This window comes from Oryza glaberrima, chromosome 11, assembly GCF_000147395.1.
Source record: "Oryza glaberrima chromosome 11, OglaRS2, whole genome shotgun sequence".
Classification (NCBI taxonomy): Eukaryota; Viridiplantae; Streptophyta; class Magnoliopsida; order Poales; family Poaceae; genus Oryza; species Oryza glaberrima.
In genome coordinates this window covers 22,801,632-22,808,603 of record NC_068336.1, presented here as the reverse complement: position 1 = coordinate 22,808,603, position 6,972 = coordinate 22,801,632, and the positions used below count along the sequence as shown (strand labels likewise).

Sequence of the window (6,972 nt, the reverse complement as noted above, 5' to 3'; positions counted from 1 at the left end):
GGCGGCGGTGAAGTGCATGGAGGTGGCTGGGTGTTCAAATCCGCCCCCTCCTGTCTGGATCCAGCACGGGAGGCCGAGCTCCGACCCCTAGGCGGCAGGGTGTGGCCGTGCGAAGCCAGTGCGTAGCGCGGCCGTGTGGAGGCAGTGGCGCGGCCGTGCGGAGGAGGAGGTGGCGGGGCGAGTTGGTGCAACACTGGCGGGAGGAGGAGCGGCGCCTGGCTGGCCGGCCTGCAGCGGAGGCAGCGCGCGCATGGAGGCACGGCTGGTGACGGTGGAGGCCGGTGAGGCGCAGCCGGTGGTGGCTGAGGCGGCCGCGGTGTGTGCTGGCGCAGCCGAGGTGCCGGTGTGGCGTGATGAGGCTTGCCTATGTTGAGGCGGTGGCTGGCACAGCAGGAGGAGAGGCCGGTGGAGGCGGAGCCCGGTGAGACGCGACCAGTGGCAGCGCGCAGTAACCGGCCGACGGAGGGCATAGGTGCAGTGGTGCCCACGTGACGGTGGAGGTTTAGATGGCGGTGGTGCAATGGTGCATCAGTGGTAGATCGGCGCGCGGTGGACGACGGGTGAAAACGCAGCCCGGCCTTGGTCGGACCGGCAACGATGCCGTTCAAGCGTCACTTCTCTCCTGAGGGTGTTGTCGTGCTGTCTCACCCCCTCAAGTGTGGCTGCCGAGTGAAAGCTCAGTCTTGGTTCTCTTTGAGACCTTGACGGACGGTGGCGGAGGTGCTTTTGTCACTTCTCTCCTTGGAGACATTGTCTAGGCATCCCCTTGCCTAAACCTCCCAAAGCAATTGATGCAAGCAGTTCCATTCTTCTCTCTCACCCTCTCTCTCTCAATCCCAAAGATATGGATAGAGTGGAGTTCTGTATTGGTTGTATGGGTCAGGTTTTGGGCGATTTCGGCTGTATTCCGCTTTTGTCATAGTGGCGGTCGGTCACGCTTAGCAGCGGCTAGTCTGATGCTAGCCTTCTCCTAGGTCTATATGTTGGAGCTATCGGTGTGTGGATGGTGGTATATTTTTTTCGTTTTTCTGGTTACGATCTACCAGGGTTGTAATCCTGTAATTTTTTCCTGCTCTATCAATAAACAAGTGCGAGTCTTTCAAAAAAATCATGTAGTACTGTCAATTTACAGGAGAGGACTGACCCTGTTTAGTTTAATTTCTCGTTTTCTCTACCATATCAGAAACTGAATCCTGATATGTATGCGCTAGATTTGACGCCATTACGTGTTAATTAATTTGCAAATTCCATTCAACATCCCCCCCCCCCCCTCCCCCCCAAATTTTTTTTTCTTCTGTACATGTTGCTGTCATGACTCATGACAAAGGGAGCTAGCTGGCAGGAAAAATTAAACTACCGTGGCTAACTTTTCTTTCCCATTGGTGACTCTACTATTGTACAATGAGTAATGCTTCGGTGCTCTCTACCGATAGTATTATAATATCAATAAAAATGATCTAACTATTTGCTAGTAAGAGTAATACAGTAATTAGGGGTAATTTTATCATTATGTTTTTTTCTCATTTAAATCGATTTATGGCCATAACTTGCTCCAGAGTTGCTTATATTCCAAAAAAAAAAGAAGAAGAAAAGTTTTATTCATGGCCAAACGACGATTACTCCTCCGCACCATTTTGTTTTTGACAATAATATCTTTCTATGTTTCTAGTACCACTAACTAAGGTGGTAATATAAATAAATCTAAACCCTTCGATCAAATGAGATCAAACTGTTCATATTACTTTCTACTATAGTAAAGAGCACCGTAGTGGGGCTCTCTTATGATTGTTCTTCTTTATACTACACAATAGCAGCCAGATGAATACTACACAGTAAATGCAGGTGCGTGACTACACAACAAACGAAAACCTCATGAACTATATATAAGCTAAGAAAACGATATTGACATTCCACACATTCCTATATGTATATATACACTCTTGTGGCACCACACTTTCCACATGGTCTCTCTTGGATTGACCTTTAGAATAACAAGAGGAGGTGAAATATGCATGGTGTTTTTTATCCTGGTTTTTTAAAGAACCGAGGCAAATGTGAAATATTGGCCGATCCGCGAAAGATGATTTCTCTAGTACTTTCTTCCGTTTCACAATGTAAGTCATTCTAGCATTTTCTACATTTGTATTGATATTAATAAATCTAGATAGGTATATATGTCTAGATTCATTAACATCAATATAAATATAGAAAATGCTAGAATGACTTACATTGTGAAACGGAGGGAGTAGTGTGTAATCCGTAGATAGGCTTAGGAAGCATCGGGAATGGGTAGGGCTCGTCGATGAAATGCAATCTGAGTAACCAAGATGTTATTCTGCCATCAATACCAAGAGATGCAGGACACACCTTGATTAGTACAATGCATAACAAAAGTTCCGTCACTGCCCACTCCAGTCTCCAGCAGATTAGTTTGTCATGTCTACTTCGTGCTCTGCGGTTGATTCCCACGTGCGGCATCGGCATGAGTCGTTTGGCATGCCATTGAATTGAGGTTAGGGTTTGTCTTAGTGCCGATAACCGCGCAGTTGCCGCACGGAACGGTAATGGTTACCAGCGATAGGATTTGGGGAATTTTAACCAAATTCAAAATTTCCAAAAAGAATAGAAAGAATAAAAAAACCATGGATGTGGTTAGTGATTTTTAGTCACAGATGGTAAAGAGATTATTTGAAAAAGAGTAAGATACAATCAAATTTGAGGGCAAATCCGATAATAGTTTAGAAAATGGAAAAAAAGAAAAAGTATTGGGCCTTAAAGTTGCACTGTGCAACTAGCCCATGAAGGTCTAAGCCCATGAAGGTCCAATAGAGGAGAAAATATCTTCACAATATAGGAAATGTCATGCTGAATTTTTATATTTTACAGCTAAAAGTTAGGTTTGCAAGTATCCTATATATTCTTCTAATTATCTCTAAGTTCTAAATTTAAGTGGATTTTCAACTTTTTTTAGCATTGTTCTGTTCAGCTACACAATTGACGGTTACCGTGCAAATATCGTGGTTACCACAACCAAACCGCTGAACCACCAATTTCTGAATTCAAATACTGCGGTAACCGCATTACCGTAGGGGTGCGATAACCCACCTCCAAGCTGTAAGGAAAACCCTGGTGGAGGTTGGTTCTTTAGTTGTGTAAAGTTCCATCATTTTACCACTTCTATTAAGTTCTCGTTCTGCCACTGTACAGCGGCGGAGACAGTTCCAGAGCAGGTCGGTCGGCCACCCGGGCTACACCGCTGCTGTCTTCATTACCTTTAGCCGTCAACACGTATAAAAATTAGTCGGTCATTGAGAAGCGTTACTAGTCGTTCAGGTTTTACGGCGGTGCTGGCTCCACCATTGCCGCCTTAACATCGTCAACTATAAGAGTACCGAGTAAAAATGAGTTACGTGTTGCTGCTTGTTATTTTTTCTAGATAATGAAATAAAATTTCAGCCTTTGCTCAACGAGCTACAACTAATTATTACACAATCTGCTCAACGATGAGCACACACTAACAAGTCCATAATAGCACATCCAATAAACAAGAAACAAAGCACAAACTAATGACCACCAACACTAGATAAAGATCCCACAATTAATAAAGCCTATTTGTGAACCTCCATCGGATGTTGGCGAAGAACTGCATAACCGTTGCCTCAAGACATACAGCGTGCATAGGTTTGGTGTCCTCATCAGACCTTTGTAGTTGTGCCCAAAACTAGAGCAAGTATGTTGCTCTGAAAAGTACATGCATATAAAATTTAGGTGGTGATTTGTCAAAAACCATATCATTTCTACTAATTTATAGACCCTAACATATAGTAGATGCTTCTAGAAGAATATTTTTTTATGATTTTTTGATCAATACCCACAAGCCAATTCCCAATAATATAATATGAAATATATTATGCGGAGGAAATAGAGCAAAAGAAATTTATACTGCTCTCGGAAGAAATCAGGCAAAATGACAATCTAAAAATAAATTGGTAGATTGTCTTATTTTTCATTAAAAAACAACATCTCATATTACCATTACAATTCTTTCAAGCCAAATTATCCTTGGTTAGCACATAAACATCTTAATCTTAAGAGATATCTAAAGTTTCCAGATAATCTTATTCATTTCAATATAACCATTATTGATGAAAGCTAGGTTTGCCCAGTTTGATCAAAACTGCATTTAAAGATGCCATTTCCTTCGGTCAAACAAATATACAAAATTGAAGCACACAAGTTATGCCAATTGACTAAGTTCTGATCTATTAAAGCTCTTTTAAAATAAACATTAAACGGAACAGAACTCATAACATTTGCAACCAAAAAATTTCTCCTATTGATTACTGAAGACGAAGCAAAGACGGAAGAGTTCAAGTAGATTACCAGACCAGATGTAAAGATTCATTTCTTGTGGGGACAATTATGGGGATCGCAATGTTGGCCTGCACAGGAATTCATGTATATTCCAAAAACTAGTTAAGACATTTTATATTCATTATTTGTACATGAACAATGAATGCGTATCAATGTATCGCTCATCTCTCATTATCCAAACATTGAACAATCAAATGATTTTTTTAGATAATGAACAATCAAATGATAATGAGAGATAAGAAGTTATTCATACTTCCTTTACTCTCAACCCGGTTTTCCATGTTCAAAATGGATAACTAGATAAGAAGTATTTCTTCGATCGCGTGGGGAGATGCATGCTGCTCAGCCGCTCGATCGTTTTCATTCCATCGATAACATCCTCAAAGAAGTAGCAAGGCATCGCCTTGTGACTGCAAGTGTTTGTTTCTCTCCCTCGCAGATGGATATGGTTTTCGGAAGGAGCATTGTCGTCGTCTGAACAAGTCTGAACTCTGAACTCCACTTTCGCTTGCTGTACAACTTTCCAATATTCAGAACACAAGACAAGAGCACCTACCAAAATACTGCTGCCTGCTGCTTATCTACAGAGGCAAATGGTCCTAAAACCGTCCAGTAAAACACGTCCTAAAAACAAATGGCTTCCAGGGGAAAGATTAGTTTGCAAGATGGCGCGCCTGTGCATCATACTCTGACTCGTCGTCTGCCACATGGCTAATTGCTTCAAGTGGATCATCAATCAAAATCGATAAACAACAGTGAATGATGCAATCATGCAAATGATCCTGGCTGGGCTGCCACCGATAAAGCCTAATGAAAAAAGAGGTGCCGGCGGAATGCATGGCCGCACTGCCGAAAGGAAATGTATGCCGGCGCATACAAGGGACGTTGATGGCGGCGGTGAAAGGAGCGCCAGCAGGGGGGGCAGCGCCAGCAGGAAGCGTTCACTCCAGCGAAGGGCACGAATGGGGTCACGTGAGGTCGAGGCATGCCATTTTGGCCCAGCCCAATCACGGCATGGCCCGACTAAGGTTTGTGCCCGTGCCGGTCCGGCCCGACGACTGAGCCTTGCCTGGGCTACACCCTCGGCACGACACGATTGAAGAAAAATAGTATAGGGATACAGAACAGACTTAAATAATCATATAAGGCAAGGCAAAGACATGAGAAATTAAAAAATAGATTTATTTTTCAGCCATCGGAATACAGCCAACATAATTGAGGGATGAAAATAGATTTATTCTTTAGAGAAGCATGATGAGCTGTCGTGTCTTCGGACCGGCCCGAATCATATTGGGCTGTGCATGGGCTGTGTATGTAACCCGTGGGCTAGCACGGCACAACACGGCGTGTCGGTCAGGCCATGCCGGCCCAACTAATCTCGACCCAGGCACGGCATTTACCAGCCTCCATGTACAATCACAGTGGGGATGAAATAGAAATATTCCGCCTATCGTTTCCCTATTTGAAGCTGTTGGTGAAATTTGTATCTGCTTCAATTTTTTATAACATACCAGTAGATCTTTCTCAACTAGTATTTACTAAATTTTCTCGTCTTTCCTTCCCGTTGTAGCGCACTGTTATTCAATTCTTTTTCCTACTCTTCATTGAAATAATGGCCAAATCTCACGTTCAAACAGGAGATTTTCCTACCGTAGATTGGCGGCAAGCATGACAATTACTACCTCCGTTTTTTAATAGATAACGCCGTTGACTTTTTCTCACATGTTTAACCATTCGTCTTATTCAAAAATTTTATGCAAATGTATAAGATATAAATCACACTTAAAATACTATAAGTGATAAAACAACCCATAACAAAAATAAATTATAATTACGTAAATTTTTTGAAGACGAATGGTCGAACATGTGAGAAAAAGACAACGGCGTTATTTATTAAAAAACGGGAGTACTGATTACTGTATATATTATACGCCGCCACAGGATCTTAAAGATACAGGGCGATAGATATGTAGAAATAGAATCTCAACCTTGGGTGAAGTGGCTTACATATTTGGCAACTGGCGCCTCCACCGGAGGCGACGACGAGTACGAGGACGGTGAGCAGTTGGATCACCAGCAAAAGAAGTTGGATAAACCAAACTCTCGTGGACATTTCTTAGAGCTACGTGGTGCTAAGAGATACAACGAAGAGGATTAGTCTTGCTGGTCCATATATTTATAGTTGAGAAAAATTCCATATGTACCCTTGAAACTTCACCAAATCACTTCTATTTATATGAGATTTGCTCATTCCTTTTCATACCCTTAAATTTTAGTTTGGATCTTTTCTATACCCCTTCCATCAATTGATTGTTAAATTTCTATCATAAATTCAATTTTGCCTTTGGTATCAAGAAAATATAATATGAAGTGTATAAATTTATTTATGTGACTATTATATTATTATATTTATGAGTTTATTTTAGTTTCGCCTGGCGAAGGGAAAACAAAAGTATTTTTTATCTATGACCAATTTATTTTAGATAAAACAAAAAATATTTTTACCATTAAAAAACTTTATATATAGCATATTTTGTTATAGAAGCACAAATTTTTTTATAAGATAAATCTTGTTATGCGAGATAAAAATTATTTTTT

General features: G+C 41.6%; 1 long non-coding RNA gene across 1 annotated transcript; it reads right to left on the bottom strand.

Moving 5' to 3' along the window:
- Positions 1-3,401: 3,401 nt before the first annotated feature.
- LOC127755119 (uncharacterized) lies at positions 3,402-6,507 on the bottom strand. Its single transcript, XR_008012960.1, has 3 exons — positions 6,382-6,507; positions 4,384-4,442; positions 3,402-3,740 (listed from the first exon to the last, which is right to left on the bottom strand). It is a non-coding gene; the product is annotated as an uncharacterized LOC127755119 (long non-coding RNA).
- Positions 6,508-6,972: the final 465 nt, after the last annotated feature.